Raw genomic sequence first — 19,875 nt, forward strand, 5'->3', positions numbered from 1 at the left:
ACTTAATTACTAAACAATAATCCGCGAAAAGCCTTATGCAGCTTTCAATACACTAACGCTAACCCCTCCCTCCCAAGTGATCACGACGTCAACGAGACACTGAGCAATATTGTGTTTACCCGCACCTAGCACGTTGTTTACGTTTGTGTTCAGTACTTGTCACTAGTAAGGGCCTCTGCTGTTAATGGAACATTGTTAATAGTTAAGGAGTTGATGGCAAAATTAGATTCACAGTACAATAAGCAAGCAAACGACGTTTCTGCCAACACGACTGACCACCGTGGCAAAAAGATGGTAATTGGTGCATAATCGTCATGCTGTCAAAAGGCTCCTCCAACCGATTATGTTTTGTAGTACACTTCGTTAATAAATCAGCACCATCTGGTGGCCATAGCATTAATATGAACTTATTTGAAATGCAAAGTCAGTTTCGAATGTGAAGACATATCTACGGAATTGCTCAAAAAATAGTACTTTAAATTTGTTTTAAGTGTTTATTGCACACTCAACGGAGCACACGTGTCCTTTCGGCGCTTCTATAAAGCGAATGCTTTAGTTTCAGTGGCTTTATTACTCAATCATCGCAAAATAACTGTATACCTTGACGTGCACTTCGGGAACTAACGACTGCGTCAAATTACACAACACACACTTCTGGCCTATTATATGATATTCGGTCATTATGTAGGATCTAGGCCGTAGAGCTCAATACAGCAACGCGAGTTTAAATGAGTTCTGTCATCACGACTCACGCGCCCGTTTAAAAAGCCACGCTACAGTAGTGCCAACTGTAGCGGACAGCGACGGGAAAGCATGGCCTGGTGCGTAGAAAGCCTACTGTCGACCCGTCACGTAACACTGGACAGGTATCCGTGCAGTCAAGGTCGCGTATCACTTGAAACAGCTCAAATGCTTTATCTGACCAGTCGTCTGTTTAAGAGCGTGACCCACCGACATCCGTGTTTGTATCCTCTGAGCAACGGACGATTCCGTTTACCCTGGCAGCAGACAGAGAGAAGTTACTACTCGTACGTAGATGTTGCGTGTTGTCTGGACGGACATCCAGATGTTAGGCGGGATAACAGTAACAGTAACAACGGGGTGGAAATGAGTACCGCAGAGCGCCTAGCGTTCTCGTGCCGCTCACCTGCTCGTAGAGAGAGTGGTCCGCGCGTGACTGCTGGAATACGGCTGCGTTCACACTCCCGACCACGACTGTTGTTGCCACAGGACTGCCGGCTGCGGCCGCGTTAGCGCGAGAGAGCCACAAGGCTGCCAACCACGGCAACAGCGGACCCCAGTGACAGGCCTGGCGCGCCAGCCGGCTTGCCTGTCCAACGCGCGGCTGGGCCGCTTTCCAGGGACCTCGAGCGCCACGTTCGAACGAGACGGCCTGCGCGACTGCTTCTCCCCTACTGCTGTAACTGATTCATTAAGGTGCCAAAAGGGCATGAGTGCTGTTGGTAGGTGGTTTTGTCTTGTCTTCTTCTTCGTCATTACCGAAGTGAGCGACTGACCTGTTTCTGTCAGAGGAAGTTCGTTGCCTACATTTCCTTGATCTACCAGTGTTTCCCTTACCATTCGGTCAGTATTTGAGTCACAGCTGTTTTTGACTAGCTGTAAAAGATACGCTTCTCTTGAAATTAATTTTCATATGAAAAAAGTCGTATAAATATTAATATTTCACGTTTAAAAACACTCTCGACAGTTAAAAATATTCTCAAGTACTTTTAAATCCACTAAAGTATTCAACAGCACGCTAATTTAAGTAAAGTACACTATCACTCACTTATTGTCTTTTTTGTGCAACACTGAGAACATTCCAGAACTTTCAAAACATTCGTAAATATTGGGGAACGTAAAAGCAAACTCAGGAACTTTTCAGACATTCTAAAACATTCAAGAATACTCGGAAACATTAAAGAACACTCCTCGATAATCTACAACACTCTGTAATATTCTAGAACTTCCGAAAATATTCGTTGACGTTCAACAACATAAAACTTGATAGCATTCCAGAAACATTCTCGAACTTTCGGGAAGATTCAATAACATCCTGCAGCCTTCTACTACAGTCTCCAAAGTTCTAGAAGATTCTGCAACATTATGGAATATTCTACAACATTCACGAATATTCTGACTCATCTCGCCAGCTTTGGCACTCTATTACCAGCTGCTTCACTGATTTTTTCATGAGGAGTCCGTTGGTGCGATGACCTCTTTTGACACCCATATCTTCCGTAACTCGTACAGTTCTAAACCGAAACCTTACTCATGTCTGGTGTATTGAGGGCTACCACACCATAGTCGGTTGCCGAGTTGTAGCTTTACGTCAAGGTAAACCACGCTTTGATTATTATATAATAAATTGATTTGAGGACTCCTGGAGTAAAACCTTGAGAAGATATTCCTACTACTTTCCGAGCCCGCCTGGCTAGCCGTTCGGTCTAACGCACTGCTTCCGGAGCGGGAAGGCGTGCCGGTACCGGCACGAATCAGCTCGACGGATTAGTGTCGAGGTCCGGTGTGCCGGCCAGCATGTGAATGGTTTTTAAGGCGATTTTCCATCTGCCTCAGCGAATGCGGGCTGGTTCCCCTTATTTCGCGTCAGCTACATACACTATGTCGACGATTGCTGCGCAAACACTGTCTTCACGTACGCGTACGGGTTACACTCGTCTGGAATGAGATGTTCCCCGAGGGGGGGAGGGGAGGTGGTCCACTGGGGGCCGAACCGCACAATAACCCTGGGTTCGGTGTGGGGCGGCGGTAGCGTGAGTGGACTGCTGTAACCTGTTGTGGGGTTGTGTACTACTGAGGGCTACGGCGGAGACGAAGTCTCTCCGTCGTTTCTAGGTTCCCAGTTCAATACATGCATACTACTTTCTGACGCAGCCATCGGTTAACAAGCAATGTGGAGTGATGGAAACAACTAGTGTCGAAACTGGTTTATTAAAAAAAGAAAAAAAACTATATTTGCGAGCTTTGCAGTCAAACTTAGTAAGTCCACGGACGCTCTATATCATAATACTTCTATCAGTATTTTTTTTTCTATTTAGGTGTGACAGCCATCTTTACTTTCGTTGTTCTGTCTTTTCTTTTTTTTTTAAATGTTCAGGTCTCTCTCTGTACTCCATTTTTAAATTTATACAGTCTCGTGCAGCCTTCCACGGAGATTTCATTTCTGACACATGTATCTTACTAATTGCAAAAATTCATTATCCACATCCCGTGAAATTTCGTTCCTGATTATTTCTCGTTTTCCTAGATAATGTTTTCGGATTGGTCTACATGTGGCCCAGTTATTATGCAGCTTGTGATGTATGTCAGGTTCAGTGTATAGTTATCCCGACTCTAATAAAATCTACGGAAAAAGTAAAAAAGACATCAGATTGAAGGCTGCAATGATTGAGAGAAGTATATTGTAGATGTTCCTCTGAACCGATATCTGAACCTCGGTGCAGTCTGATGCTTTGCATGAATGGAGAACAATTTCCGAAAATAAGAATCGAGGACATGTAACGTAACTTGCGAGTAAAATGCAAGATAATACAGGATAAACAGCCGATAGTGTCCGGTTACAAGACTGGTGCTAAATTTCAGGAGCGCTTCGCATAGTAACAGTAAGAAGCGATATTAAATGTGACGACAAAGTAATATAAGCAGTAGGTAAAGCAAATGTAAGACTTAGATTAGCTGGAACAGTTCTGGAAAAGCGCGGTGCACCTGTAGAGGAACCGCTGTTGCAACCAGTTCTAGAGTACTGCTCCACCGTTTGGAGTTATTACCAACGCTGCATGACAATAGATGTGGAACAAACACAGAGGCGCCCTGATGGAACGCAAAAGGTCGGTATAGCCTATACGAAAGTGTAATAGGCGTGGCTATGAATCTTAAAGGCTATTTTGTTCTCGCGAAACCCTCTTGCATAACTTTAGGGAACTGATATTCGATGAAGAGACAATCTACACGACAGCCGCTGAAGGTTTTAAGTCTGAGGTACCGCCGTTTCTTCAGGCAAATCTACGTGCCAGAATTCATCTGTAATCGTGGATAACTCCCAGCCACAGGTGAACCATTCTTGTGACAGTGTTGTTAGTCACTGCTTTTCCTTCCTGTTTGCATTACATACTCCCTATGTTACACATCTGGAATAGGGTTGGTTGGAAATTTATTCGCAACCATACTTTAACAACCCTGATGTTTCGTGGACGAGCACAGCATACTATGCTGATTTAAAAAATCAGAAGCAAAGGCGTTATCCAAAAAAGTTAGTGGTATTCTATAGATGATTTTCCGAGCATAATGGATCATAGTGTGTGAATAGGACGCACAGGATCTCTAGACCACCGCATCAAATATGTCAAAGAAATTATGGTCCGTCAATTCTAATTGGTATGTATAATAGGCACAGTATGTATAGTGTGTACAGTAAGTACACGCGAAAGTGTTCTTTGTATGGGTATTTGATTAACAGCAATAGTTAAATACCGTGGGACTGTATCTGCGAGGCTCGGACACCGCTATCTAGGGGCCGGTTGTGAACCACTAGAATCGCAGCAGGGACGACTGCGCGGAATAGGGCAGTGTGATGCTGAGCGCTGTCAGTCGAGCAGCGGTCATGTACCAAATAGTTTTATCTTGTGACTTCGGTTTTACATATCTCATGGAAAAGAGTGACCAGGAGAGCAGTTGTTTCTTAATTTTTGTGATAATGATTTTATATCGCTGGTCCGCCTCGTGTATCGCTATATCCAAATGGTTTATAAATGTTGATCTACACTCAGGTATGTGATACTGCACTAATAGTAATGCATATATAGTGTAACTCATGTAAGCCCTCTCTCAAACCTGTCTTGTTGTATCTTCACAGATCCGATGATAGCACCTTTAGTGTGTTGAAACCGGTTATCCAGTAAACAGTATTTAAGCGATCTTGGTTTTTTAATTATTTCTTCAACAGAGTGATCGCCCCACTACACACTTTGTGTTCACTGAAAAATTGCAGAAGTGTTGCCAGTGCAGGATTTTGTACACGAAGTGACCTCTCAATTGCGTCCCGCAAATGTTCATTGAGATTCAAGTTGGGTGATATGGATGGACAGTTCATATGCCAGAACAGTCCAGGATGTTCTTCAAAGCAATCGGGGACAAGAGTGGCACGGCGACATGGCGCATTGTCATCCATAAAAATTCCATCGTTGTTTGGGAACATGAAGTCCATGAATGGATGCAGATGATCTCCAAGTAACTGTACACAACCAATTCCAATCAATGATTGGTTCAGTTGGATCAGAGGACCTAGTCCATTCCGCGTAAACACATTACACACTATTATGGAGCTACTGCCAGCTTGCACAGTGCGTTGTTGATAACTTGGATCCATCGCTTCAATGGGTCGTGGTGGCGGTAAGTTCCTATGCGACCAAAATGCTGGAGTCAACGTACCCTAGGCTTACAGACTACTTTATCTAAAGCTAACTTACGCTAAGTCGCTAAGTACAACACATGCCCGAGGAAGGACTCGAACCTCCGGCGGGGGAAGCCGCGCGAACCGTAGCAAGGCGCCCAAGACCACGCGGTGCTTCATGGGGTCTACTCCACATTCGGACCCTACTCTCAGCTCTTACCAACTTATTTCGGGACTCATCTGACCAGACGACGGTGTTCCAGTCGTCTAGGTTCCAACCGATATGGTCGCCAGTCCAGGAGAGGAGGTGCAGGCGATGTCGTGATGTTAGCAAAGGCACTCGCGTCGATCGTCTGCTGCCGTAGTCCATTAACGCCAAATTTCACCGCGCTGTCCTAACGGATACATTCGTCGTACGTCCCACATTGATTTTTTCGGTTATTCCACGCAGTGTTGTTTGTCTCTTAGCTCTCGGTAGTTAAGTGAACAGCGTCGGCCAGTGCGTAATCCGTAGTGAGACATAATGCCCAAAATGTTGTATTCTCGGCACACTCTTCACACCGTGGGTCTATGAATATTGAATTCCTTAACGATTTCCGAAATAAAATGTCCCATGAGTCTAGCTTCAATTATCATTCCGCTTTCAAAGTCTGTTAACCCCCGTCGTGCGGCCATAATCACAGCGGAAACCTTTTCACATGAATCACTTAAATACAAGTGACACGCCCACCAATACACAGTCCTTTTATACCTTGTGCACGCGACACTACCACTATGTTCATATCGCTATCCCATGTCCTTCATCACCTTAGTGTAAATGGCGCAATGATATTCTTCACAACTGTATCGTGGCCCTCTTATTTTTCTGCTCCCATCGGATAAGCCGTGGATCATGAGAGATTAGGGTGCGTAGCGCGGATCATACGCAGTAATCTTGTCCTCGCCCACTCTTTCGTTGTTTTTTTTTTTTATTTATGTATCAGGTTCTGAAGGCTAGTAGGAGCCGAAGCTAGTTATGAAACTAGTCAGTACATAGTTTATGGAAAGCAAATGAAAAAAATTATGAACAAAAGAAACGGAAGGAGCAATAAACCACAAAAAATTGAGAAATAATATGCGAATAAATAACACCTTACCTAGTATAGTTCCCAACTACTGCAAGGAGCTCTGTACCGGGTGGAAGGACTGTGCCACAACTAAACCTTTCTGCTTAGATCTGAATACTTGTTGTTTATCACACTTTTTTAAAGTCGTGCTGGAAGACGATTGGAAATGATGAATACTGGGCCCCTTTCTCTACAATGTTTAAGGAAGTGTTTGTTGTTGTTGATGCAGTTCTCCACGCTATTCCTGTGCAAGCCTTTTCATCTCCGATAAACTGCTGCAAGCTAAATTCCTTTTAACCTGCTTACTGTTTTCATACCGTGGTCGTGCAAGCCTTTTCATCACCTATAAACTGCTGCAATCTAAAATCCTTTGAACCTGCTTATTGTTTTCATACCGTCGTCTTCCTCTATAATTTTTACCGCTCCCCCACCCACAAGTCTTTTCACAACGAAACTGACGACTCCTTGATGGTTTGAAATGTATCCCCATCTTTTAGTCATGTTATGCCATTATTTTTGCTCCCTAATTCAGTACCTGTTATTTGATACTCGATCTACCTACCTAACGTTTAGCATTCTTCTGTAGCAACACAGTTCAGTAGGTTCCTTTTTCTTCTTGCCAGAGCTGCTTATCGTCCACGTTTCACCCCCGTACACTTCAGACAAATACCTTCAGTAAAGACCATGCGTTATTCAAGAGCAAATCGATAAATGAACCAGAATAGAAAGTCGCTAATATTGGAACGAAGTACGCTGCGTCATGCACTATGCAGACGTAAGTACAACTTCGTAACATTATCATGTGGGTTACAGAGAAACTGGCAGGCCTTCTATGTTACTATTATACTGTGCTAACAGCAGTTAATTGGAGAATCAAAAGAGAGGAACACAGAGAATAGTGTTACCTAGGAAGCGAGGTGCACATTCTGGGAGAAACAAGAGAGATTTTTAGAAGCAAACAGCTGGCAAAGGAAGTTTCCTTTAAATATCTAGGTCTATTAAATATTAACTGAAACTGTATGCTGGAGACCGAAAGTGGAACGTTGAAACTAGAGAAGAAGTTATAAGTGTCTGAAATTCAGTGTAGTAGATTGCTGTAAAATATTTAATGAACAAATTAAGAATGAAATACAGACTTACTGGAAACAACAGGCTAGGAAAGAAGGCAATCAGAAATCTTTAGCAAAGAAGGGACGTATTAGTGGAAACTGTGCAAGGTATTCTGGAATTGCTAACTTAGTGCTGGAAGGAGTAATGGCAGAGAACAGTGGTAGGGGCAGACAACGATAGCAGTACTAATGGCTTAAAAAAGAATATTCGTTAAGTAGAATATTCGCTACGTAGAACGTATGAAAGATTTACAACGTGTGACATCAGGTCTCGTAATCTAACGGATAAAGACAGCTGCACGTACTAGATAGTGCTCCAATGTGAAAGTCACTTAGGCAAAAATTTCACATTCTATTACTGAAAGTGAAAAAATCTGTATCTCATTTGGTACGAAAACGTGCCCATCACACGACGATATCGATTTTGTGTTGGTTGAAATGTTTATTGTATGTTCGTAAATGGTTATTAAAATACGGACCTTATAAGTTCAGCCATAAAGTCGGCAGCTTGACCCGTGTCTTTCCAAAACCAAAACTAGCACAGGATCGGATTTCTGTGTTTGTGCATGTTTTTAATAGCGCTCATTTATTGCAACTTGGTACAAATAGTGGATGAGTAGGGGCGTTGAGCAATTTTACACATTAAATAACTGGAGCTTGCAATAAACATGACGACTTACGACTAATGCTGTCTTCTTCTGATTCCTGTCATGTAAGAAACGGGAACAAGAAGACAGACGCCATGCGGGATGTAAATACGTGACTTCGAGAGAAGTAAAACTGTCCACTTGCTTGTTACTTTCAGCACACAGAAAGTAAGAAGGTAAGTTTGTAGTTATTAGTGATTTACTTCTATCTGAATATGTTATTAAACTTGGAATCCATTGTATCAGTGCATGGATTCGCTTTCTAAGTATAAAGGTATACATAAGAATATGACCACATTAGTATGTGATGGAAGATGGAAGTAATGGTGAAATGAAAGAGACCAGGCGCACAATTGTGGAAAAGAAATTGGAAGAAACTAAAATGCAGAAGAAAGTAAGGAATGAAAAAAAACCTCTGAGTTTAAGAACAAGAATGGGAATGCTCTAAATGAGCAGTCAGAAAAGAAGAGACAGAGAACCAGATGGAAACACCAAAGTCATCTGAGGTATCGTATGTTTCCACCATTGTCTTGAGTTTTTTTTTTTCATGTGACGATATGATATACATTCATTTAAATGTGAAATGACTTCATAATGTTCAATTTGCTTAACTGTATTTGTTTATATATCCGTATGAAGCTTTTCAGGGGATTAAGCACATCTGAAGAAGGCAACTACTTGTCGAAACCGGCGATGTGAATATTTTTTTACATATTGAAGCGACCGTGACGTAATAAAGTATTATACAAACATTTGCAAAGGACGCATACTATAAACTGGCAGCTTGTGAAGTCGACGAACGAGCGGAAATGCTTTATCTGCGTCAGGACAATCCAGATGATGACTTTAGCTGCCTAATCACAATGGGCGAGTGCTGACTGTATCACTTTGACCCGAGAAGATTGAGCAAATCAAGCAGTGGAAATATTTGGATTCATCACAGTCAAAAAAGGCGAAGACCCAACCATCACCAGGCAAGGCGATGCTGAGAGTTTTTTGTGACTGGCGTGTTGTGGTGCTAACAGATTATGCTCGGAGGGTTCAAACCGTCACAGGACCGTCCGACCATACACGCCGAAACAATGATACAGTGACACCTGACATGCTACTCTCTCTCACTGCTATAGACCCTCGGAAGGATGCCATCACTGACAAGCGAACCTCCCCAACGCACCATTTTCAAATTTAGTTATAAGTTGGCACAGTGGATAGGCCTTGAAAAACTGAACACAGATCAATCGAGAAAACAGGAAGAAGTTGTGTGGAACTATGAAAAAAATAAGCAAAATATACAAACTAAGTAGTCCATACACAAGATAGGCAACATCAAGGAGAGTGTGAGCTCAGGAGTGCCGTGGTCCTGTGCTTAGCGTGAGCAGCTACGTAACGAGAGGTCCTTGGTTCAAGTCTTCCCTCGAGTGAAAAGTTTATGTTCTTTATTTTCGCAAAGTTATGATCCGTCCGTTCGTTCATTGACGTCTCTGTTCACTGTAATAAGTTTTTCGCAAAGTTATGATCTGTCTGTTCGTTCATTGACGTCTCTGTTCACTGTAATAAGTTTAGTGTGTGTGTTTTGCAACCGCACCGCAAAACCGTGCGATTAGTAGTCGAAAGGACGTGCCTCTCCAATGGGAACCGAAAACATTTGATCGCAAGGTCATAGGTCAACCGATTCCTCCACAGGAAAACACGTCTGATATATTCTATACGACACTGGTGACGGCATGTGCGTCACATGACAGGAATATGTTTCGATGTTTGTTTAGGTGTAGCGTCCCCACACTACGGCGCAGTTACCTCGCATCGGACGGACGGACGGACAGATAATAATTGTCTGAAAATAAAATATTAAACTTTTCACTCGAGGGAAGACTTGCACCCAGGACCTCTCTTTCCGCAGCTGCTCACGCTAACCACGGGACCACGTCGCTCCTGAGCTCACACTCTCCTTGATGTTGCCTATCTTGCGTATGGACTACTAAGTTTGTATATTTTGCTTATTTTTTTATAGTTCCACACAACTTCTTCCTGTTTTCTCGATTGATCTGTGTTCAGTTTTTCAAGGCCTATCCAGTGTGCCAACTTATAACTAAATCTGAGGGGGGTGCGATGGGGAGGTTCCCTTGTGAGTACTGCGCAGTGACGGCATCTCGGAGGTGGCACTTAACGCCAAGCGGCGAATCAAGTGTGTACCACTAGCAAGAAGTGCTGAGGATCGAGGACGCCAGTGAGATTGTCGTCGCACCGAAACGACCTCAGTATCGATGACGCCCGAGAACGATTACAGTACCGCATTAAGGAACCAGCGTGACGGCTACTGCCTCGGTGTCGCTCCATTAACTGCAGGTTTCGCTGGCAGACAGCTACGCTGGCGCAGCCCGCGTTGCCAGACGGCAGGGCGGGGCAGGGTGTTACGTAACGGCCGCCAGCCCGGCACTTCTCGTGCAGCCTATGGCTGCAGCACCCGCCACCTCCTGCGTCTGTTTGTTTGGGCCCGATAGAGCAGCGGTTACTCGGACGCGACCTTGCCAAGGCTGCCCTACGCACTACTGTCGGAAGCGGAAGAGCATCGCTCTTCGTTCGGCCCGCACAATTAGCCAATTGTCGTCAATTGAAACCTTCTGTATTTACTAAGTAACTGGCTTCATAAAAAATCTACTTACCTAGCGGCGGCAGGAGAACGCACATACAAAAAAAAGTTACAATCTGCAAGTTTTCGGAGCCAGTGTCTCCATCTTTTGGCAGGAGGACTGAAGGGAAGGAAGAGGCATGAAGGAAAGGGACTGGTAGGGTTTGGGAAAAGGGTTAGAGTTAGAAAAAGTCGCTCAGGACGGACGTGACGAGAAGGAATGACTCTCAATCCGTCCGACGAATCTTCCCTGACCTCGGGTTCTGGGCGACGTTTTCGAATTCTCAGCAGTTCTTTTCCTTCACCCCTCGTCCTTCTCCTTCAGCCCTTCTGCCAGAAGAAGAAGTCACTGGCCCTGAATGCTTGCAAATGGTTCAAATGGCTCTGAGCACTATAGGATTTAACATCTGAGGTCATCAGTCCCCTAGAACTTAGAACTACTTAAACCTAACTAACCTAAGGACATCACAAACATCCATGTCCGAGGCAGGATTAGAACCTGCGACCATAGCGGTCGCGCAGTTCCAGACTGAAGCTCCTAGAACCGCTCGGTTACAACGGCCGGCTGAAAGCTAGCACATTGTAATATCTTTGTGTACGTGCTTTCTCCTGCCACCGCTTGCTGAATAAATTTTTGTATCTACCCAGTTACTGATTTTTTCAGGAATTTGTTATTTCGTTGATACATTTTCTTTGTATTTATTGACAGACCTGTAACCTGTTACTGGCTATTAGTATCTATTCCGGACACATTACTGTTTTCATTTCAAGACTAATTTGTGGGATTTTTATCCCCTGAGAAAAGCGATAGAGGAAAAAAATATATTTGTCACCGATCTGTAATTAATGTAATCATCACTAAAATTATTATCAAACCCTTTGGAACGGAATTTGATTTTATTCAAGTATATTAATAAGCTAGTCTTAGAAGCAGATATAGCAAGGTCGAATATTTGCAAACTGTAGAATAGAATAATACGTATGATGTATCACTTTGTCTGTAAACTATATTGAAGAATACACAGGGTGAATCACCTAAAACTTGCATCGCAAATAATACGCAATTGGAAAAGTGCTATTGATGTGCGGTTTAAAAAATAAATAAATAAATAAATAAATAAAAACTGAGTAAAGGACTCAACGATCAACTTGAACGGATGTCTTGTGACGTCCGCCCAGACCAAATGCCACGAACAATACCGAACAAAATGCACAAAAAAAAGTGGCCAACGCGACACAATGTCAGTCCCAAGGGCCCGCGTTCGATTCCCGGCTGGGTAGGAGATTTTCTCCGCTCAGGGACTGGGTGTTGTGTTGTCATAATCATCATCATTTCATCCCCATCGACGCGCAAGTCACCGAAGTGGCGTCAAATCGAAAGACTTGCACCCGGCGAACAGTCTGCTCGACGGGAGACCCTAATCACACAACATTTAACAGACTGTAATAATACTAGGAAAAAGTATTTTTTGCGCAAACATACACTTTTTTTTAATGGATCAGTGCCTACTGACATTAACAGACTGAAGGTGAGACAAATTAGTATGTCAGTGTAGTTTGTAGCAGTAATCTAGTGCGAGTCGTTTACGAGATAACGTATTTTGAAAAGTTCCGGCAGCGAGACTTGTACAATACCTGTGGTAGCATACACTAAAGATCGTGCATACGCTAGTTATGTGAGTTCTGATGAGTAAAGAGACAACTAACGATCACAGATTGTTTTCAAAATGACCAATTGGAAGCGGCAATCCCCGACTCCAATCTGGTGTAGAACAACTGCTGAACACTTGTTAGTATTTCAGCGGAGATGTCCAAGTAGCTTGCAGTAATGTGTCGTTGCATATCGTGAGGTGTAGTTAGTATGTCCTTTTACACATCGTCTTTCAGATTTCCCCCACAGAAAAAGGTCTTCAGGCGTCAAATATGGACAACGGGTTGACCAAGGTGCAGGTTGAATCCAACGATCTGGATACAACTCATGAAGACATGCCGTTGTACTTCGTGCACTATGGGCTGGACAGCCATCATGTTGGCACCACAGATTCCTCCTAGTCTGCAGAGGAATGCCTTCTAGCATCCGTGGAAGATGGTCTGTTAGGAGGCTTCGATACTTTGTGCGCGTTTAGTGTTCCGTCTATGAAAAACGGACTTATGAGCTGATGGTTCACTACCACACACCACACGTTTACACTACATGGACGCTGACTTTCCAACTGACGAAGTTATCGGGTATTGTCCAAAGACCAATACTGCACGTTGCGGCAATTTACCTGGCCATAATTGGTAAATGTGGTGACATCACTAAACAAGATACATGGTACAACTGGAGTATCCACGTCTTAATGCTCCTGTACGGAAGTTACCACGATTCTCATAAATGTTTTGATGCTACTCTTGATGGAGAGAGATGGAGAGAGGGATGGAACCTACGTCGATGGAGAATGCGTAGGACACTTCCCTGACTCATGCCACTTCCTAGCGCGATTGCGCGGGAGCTAACGTGCGGATCAAACGCAACAGAAGCAGGAAGAACATTAATTTCCCCCTCTTCTGTCGTCACTTGTTTCCTTCTGTTACGTTGTCTGGGTTTTACACTACAACTTTCACATAATTGTTTGAAGAGGTCGAGAAATAACTACCGAGATGGTTGACGTCTATTGGGATATCTTAGCGCATACACCGCAGAAGAACGAACTGCCATGCTCCCTACACTCTTTGAACACAATGAACATATCGGCTGTTTCTGTATTGGTAACTCCCATCGTCCACTCACGACCCACTGCTTGGACTGTCATACACTGCAAATCGCAATACATTCAAGGAACACACAAGCACACTGTAAGCAAACATAACAACGTAGTATTAGCAACTACACGGGTTGAATGCTACAAACAAGTGCGGTGTGAAAATTTTCCGAAATACGATATCTCGTAATCGAATAGCACTAGAACCCTGAAACAAACACCAATGACATTCTACAGTACCCTTATTTTAATTTGTTAACGTCAACAGGCATTGTTCCATTTTAAAAAAAGTGTGTGTTTTCACACGCTTTGTAAGTATTGTTGCAATTTGTTTATTGGTTAACATTACGAGCCCCTAACTACCAATTCTTTCTGTGAAAACCGCACATGAATAGCACTTTCCATTTCTGCAATGTCTGCGGTGCAAGTTTCAGCTGATTAACCCTGTATACAATTCTAAAACTTGCATTAAACTTCACCTGCAACAACACAAACGCAACAGCACACTGCACAAGCAATGAAGTCAACCACTTGGCAATCTATACGGAGAAAATGCATATGTTAGTTATCTCAGTATTTCAGCACCCCTCATGATTGTTTCCCATCACATCAGTATTAACATCAAGAAAACACTACTCTCAGACTGTGGTAATGTGCGGGTTGGAGTAAAAATAATTAATTTTTATGGCGTGAGTGTCTCCCCCTCTGCTTTAATTTACTTTTATTTAAAGACACAAGCAATGTTTTGATTATAATAATAACGAAAAGGGTTTCTTCTAAATTCAAAGAGAAGAATTCAAGACACCCATTCAACTATTTGTTTTATACCTAAACACAAGCAAAAGTGAGGAAATGAAGTGACGATAGGCAAGCGGACGCTTGGATCCTCCATGGTACATAAAACAGGTCAGATAGCTGTTGCAGAAGTAGAGAAAAAAGCATGCTAAATTTAAAACAAAGAAAAATCCCCACGACTGGCAAAGTTTTAGAGAACTTCGAAATATAGCGCGTACTTCAATGTGAAATGCTTTAATAATTTCCATAACGAAACTCCGTCTCGAAATCTGGCAGAAAACCCAAAGAGATTCTGGTTATACATAAAGCACACCAGTGGCAAGACGCAATCAATACCGTCACTGCGCGATAACATTGTGAAGTCACTGATGACAGTGACACCAAACCAGACTTATTAAAAAAGGTTTTCTGAAACTCCTTCATCAAAAAACACGAAGTAAATATTCCTGAATTCCAATCAAGAACAACTGCTAAGATCAGAAACACAGAAGTAGATATCCTGGGCGTCGCAAAGCAGCTTTAATCAATAAAGGCAAGGCTTCTGGTCTAGATTGTATACCACCCAGGTTCCTCTAAGAGTATGCTGATAAAATAGCTCCGTATTTAGCAATTATATACAACCGTTCGCTCACAGAAAGGTCAGTACCCTGAAGACTGGAAAATTGCTCAAGTCACACCAATACCCTAAAAGGGAAGTAGGAGTAATCCGTTGAATTACAGGCCGATATCACTAACGCCGATTTGCAGTAGGGTATTAGAATATTATGAAGTATCTCGAAGAAAACCGTTTATTGACACATAGCAGGGATTCAGAAAATATCGTTCTTGCGAAACACAGCTAGCTCTTTATACTCATGAATTAAAGAGGTTATCGACAGGGAATGTCAAATTGATTCCATATTTTTAGATTTCCAAAAGGCTTTTGACACAGTTCCTCACAAGCGTCTTCTAACCAAACTGCGTGCCAATGGAATATCGCCTCAGTTGTGCAACTGGATTCTTGATTTCCAGTCAGAAAGGTCACAGTTCGTAGTAATAGACGGAAAGTCGTCGAGTAAAACAGAAGTAATATCCGGCGTTCCCCAAGGAAGTGTTATAGGCCCTCTATTGCTCCCGATCTATATTAACGACATAGGAGACAATCTCAGTAGCCGTCTTAGATTGTTTGCAGATGATGCTGTTATTTACTGTCTTGTAAAGTCATCAGATGACCAAAACGAATTGCAAAATGATTTAGATATCTGTATGGTGCGAAAAGTGGCAGTTGTCGCTAAATAAAGAAAAGTGTGAAGTTATTCACATGATTACTAAAACAAAGCCACTAAATTTCGATTACGCGATAAATCACACAAATCTGAAGGCTGCAAATCCAACTAAATCCTTAGGGATTACAATTACAAATAACCTAAGTTGGAACGATCACAAAGATAATGCTGTGGGTAGAGCAAACCGAAGACTGCGATTCATTGTCCGAACACTTAGAAGGTGCAACAGGTCTACTAAAGAGACTGCTTACACCACGCTTGATCCCCCTATTCTGGAGTATTGCTTACGGTGTGGGATCCGCACCAGTTGGGACTGACGGATGACATCGAAAAAAATACAAAGAAGGGGGGCTCGTTTTGTACTGTCGGGAAATAGGGAAGATAGTGCCACAGACATGATACGTAAATTGGTGTGGCAGTCATTAAAACAAAGGCGTTTTTCTTTGCGAGGGGATCTTCCCGTGAAATTTCAATCAACAGTTTTCTCCTCCGATTGAGAAAACATTCTGTTGGTACCTTCCTACATAGGGAGAAATGATCATCAAGATAAAATAACAGAAAAGGGGCTCGCACAGAAAAATTGAAGTTCGAGAGTGGAGCGGTAGAGAGACAGCTTGAAGGTGGTTCACTGGACTCTTTGCCAAGCACTTTATTGTGAATAGGAGAGTAATTATGTAGATGTAGATGGAGATGTACCCTATAGGAGGCTGCGGACGGCAAGACCCGTTAACTGGCGTGGTCGGAAGGTACATGGCTGTGTCATTTGTGCGGGGAATCAGAGAGGGACTAGAATGTTCTAGAACAATCTTCACGGAGACAGACTTTCCATGAGCAAAATGCGCACGGGATGTCGATGTTGAAGGGGAATCTCTGTACTGACCTGTGCGATGTCTCGATACATCGTGAATGTCGTAAAACAGTCGCTGTTGTTTCTAAACCCTTCCGGTTAAGAACCGTTTATTTTAATAAGATAGTAAAGAAGGGAATGGAGGACAGTGTTAGTTTCCTGTTTTAGATTTAAAATGATACCATTCATTTGCAATATTGAGTGAATCTAAAGTAGGATTTCTCAAACTGTGTTCCGCGGAGCATTGGTATTCGGCGAGAACACTATTAAAAACATCGCGCTTTTTCGGCATTTTCATGACAGTAAAATATTTTTATAGTTATATTACGATTTCTGTGTTATTAATCATGATTTAAAATGGAAGTAATCATGGAATAAAACAAGTTTTGAGCATCTTTTACAAATTTATTAGCCTTCAGAGTAAACCAGGTATTCCATCTACTTACCAGGATTCTCAAAAAGTATCGTTAGACGAAAAGTTTTAGAACCCTGATCTAAAGGAACTTACGGCCAGGAAGCAAATGTCTAGTGGAGAGGGATTACAGCTCGAAATATCGAGATGCTACTGAAATGGTTTAGAGGCAGATCGCATACACGAACGCACCACTCTCTATGTTTATCTCTGAGTTCATTTAGTACCTTCGTAGTACCAGCGCTTTTCGGATAGTGCTCCGAGTATCCGAAGTAACATCTGGATAGTGATGGGTTATTATTTTGAACTAATCACATGGAATGAACGTGTCGTGGGTCAACTGGCTATTTGGCTGTGTGTGTAAGCACAATTTCTGACGGTAGCTTCAGATTTAGAGTAAAAACTCTGTTTCAGAGTAATGGGTAAGCGATTCAGGCGTATGAATTTGCATGTGCGAGAATTTCTGATGTTTAGTCTTCGTTGCTCAATAACGCAGATAGCCGACTGGTCGGGTGTTCCAACTATTAAATCCCGTTATTCTTTTCCTTTTCTTTCTGCTACAGTTTTAAATTTGATTCATGATGCAGAGACTGACAATTTGACACTGAACGTAAATAAATGTAATATATTGCGCATATAGAAAATCTACTAGTGTACAACTACATCATTATGAAAAAATTGTTGGGAGGAGTATCTGCCACACAAAACACTTAGGAGCGACCGTAGGTGGAACGATCACATTAAACAAATAGTTGGAAAAGCATATGCTGGACTGAGATTCCCTAGACAAATCTTAAAAGAAACGTAAGTCATCCACAGAAGAAGTCAGTTACAATACACTTGTTCAATCAAGTTTTTAGTACTGCTCATCACTCTAGGACACTTACCATGTAGGACTAACAGAAGAGAAGGAGGAGATCCAACTAAGAGCGACGCTCCTCGTGAGGGGTCATTTAGGCAGCACGAGAGAGATACAGAGATACTCAAGAGACTTCAGAGGCAGAAGCTACAAGAAAGGCGCCACGCATCATGCAGAGGTTTACCATTGAAATTCCGAGAGAGTTCGTTCCGGGAAGAGGCGGGTAACATATTACTTCCCCGAACATACATCTCGCAAAATGCCCGTAACGAGAAAATTCGAGAAATTAGAGTTGATACAGAAGTTTATCAACACTCATTCTTCGCACGCGCCATTCAAATGTTCAAATGTGTGTGAATTCCTAAGGGACCAAACTGCTAAGGTCATCGGCCCGTAGACTTACACACTACTGAAACTAACGTACGCTAAGGACTACACACACATCCATGCCCGAGGGAGGACTCGAACCTCCCGTGGGAGGGGCCGCGCAATTCGTTACATGGTGCCTCTAACCGCGGGGCCACTCCGCACTCGCCATTCCTCAATGGAACAAGAATGGGGAGTCATTTAGGGGTAGCAGTAGCTCCATCCACCACACACTGTCACGTAGCTTGCGGGGTACTGATGTAGATGCAGAAGATGCTCGGGTGGGCAAGTGCTTCTTTTAGAATCTTTGTGTAAAGTCCCGCGTGGCTGTGAGAATTTCGTTATGTACTATTTTCTAGTTTTACACCATTTCTAAATTTAAAGTGCTTGTGGTATTTTCCTTGGATTCTGTAAACAACTAATGAATTGGCAGTTTCTTTGTGTAGTAAGTGCCTATTTCGTGCTAAAGATTATGATTAACGTGACTGACAAAAGTGTCATTCAGGGCGCACAAGGGAAGGCATTCGGTCGTAAAAAACAATAGTTGCTAAACACGACTGTAATTATCGGTCCCTTTGTAATGTGAGATGCAGATTCAGAAAGGACAGTGCGTCCCTTAAGTAAAATTCTTATTTCATTATAGTTTCGACCTTTTTATTTGTGGCTGAACTCCTACTTCCCAGGTCACCTTATTTATCTAGATTAGTTTTAAATGACTACAGCGTGTAATATCACTAGCGTTACAGAGTAGGATTGCCCTTGAGTGCATAATAACGTGATACTAATGTCTCTTGGTTTCAAGTACTCGCGACATCCTACAAAGGGAAGTGAGATAGTCAGCCGCGCGGGATCAGCCGAGCGGTCTTAGACGCTGCTGTCATGGACTGTGCGGCTGATCCCGGCGGAGGTTCGAGTTCCTCCCTCGGGAATGGGAGTGTGTGTTTGTCCTTAGGATAACTTAGGTTAAGTAGTGTGTAAGATTAGAGACTGATGACCTTAGCAGTTGAGTCCCATAAGATTTCACACACATTTGAACATTTTTTTTATTTTTATTTTTATTTATTTATTTATTTATTTTTTTTTTTTTTAGATTGTCGTTGTCACGCAACCTGCGCTGACTGATTAATGGCATGGCACCTATGCACTCAGATAACTGGATGCTGACTCCTACTGACACAAGTTATATTCCCTTCATACGTAGGTTTTATTTAAAGAAAAGCATTCTTCCAATTACAGCGACATTAACGTGAAATTAAATACTATTTTTCAAGTCATCGCCAAGCAGGAAAGCTTCCATCTTGTTTACATGCTATTAAGTACATACACTGACGGAAAAAAATTCGCAACACCAAAAAATAATTAATTTAGAGTAATGAAATTTCGGGAAACATTTATCTTGGTTTCATATTTAAGTGATGGACACTGCAAGATTACAGATTAATGTATGCTAGAGGTAAATCGTTACAAATTTGAAATGCTGGTACATTAATAACTGGTGTAACCGCCAGAAAGTTAAACGCAAGCATGCAAAAATACATGCGCTTTGTTGTACAGGTGCCAGATGTCAGTTTGTGGGCCGCGCGGGATTAGCCGAACGGTCTTGGCGCTGCAGTCATGGACTGTGAGGCTGGTCCCGGCGGAGGTTCGAGTCCTCCCTCGGGCACGAGTGCGTGTGTTTGTCCTTAG

The 19,875-nt window shown here is 42.6% G+C and overlaps 1 protein-coding gene across 16 annotated transcripts in view; it reads right to left on the reverse strand.

Moving 5' to 3' along the window:
- LOC126268161 (glucose transporter type 1) overlaps window positions 1-19,875 on the reverse strand; it is a 1,240,707-nt gene that overhangs the window by 498,179 nt on the left and 722,653 nt on the right. For 7 of the 16 annotated variants that reach the window (XM_049973736.1, XM_049973733.1, XM_049973731.1 and 4 more), the window contains exon 1: window positions 1,148-1,254. The exons of 2 other annotated variants lie outside the window; for them this stretch is intronic. The gene's annotated coding sequence lies outside the window, so the exon portion shown is untranslated. Of the gene's footprint in view, window positions 1-1,147; window positions 1,256-19,875 lie in introns of those variants that run through there. 7 more of the 16 variants (XM_049973726.1, XM_049973728.1, XM_049973722.1 and 4 more) reach the window with 5 other exon arrangements.

The sequence above is a fragment of the Schistocerca gregaria genome, chromosome 4 (genome assembly GCF_023897955.1).
Source record: "Schistocerca gregaria isolate iqSchGreg1 chromosome 4, iqSchGreg1.2, whole genome shotgun sequence".
Lineage (NCBI taxonomy): Eukaryota > Metazoa > Arthropoda > Insecta > Orthoptera > Acrididae > Schistocerca > Schistocerca gregaria.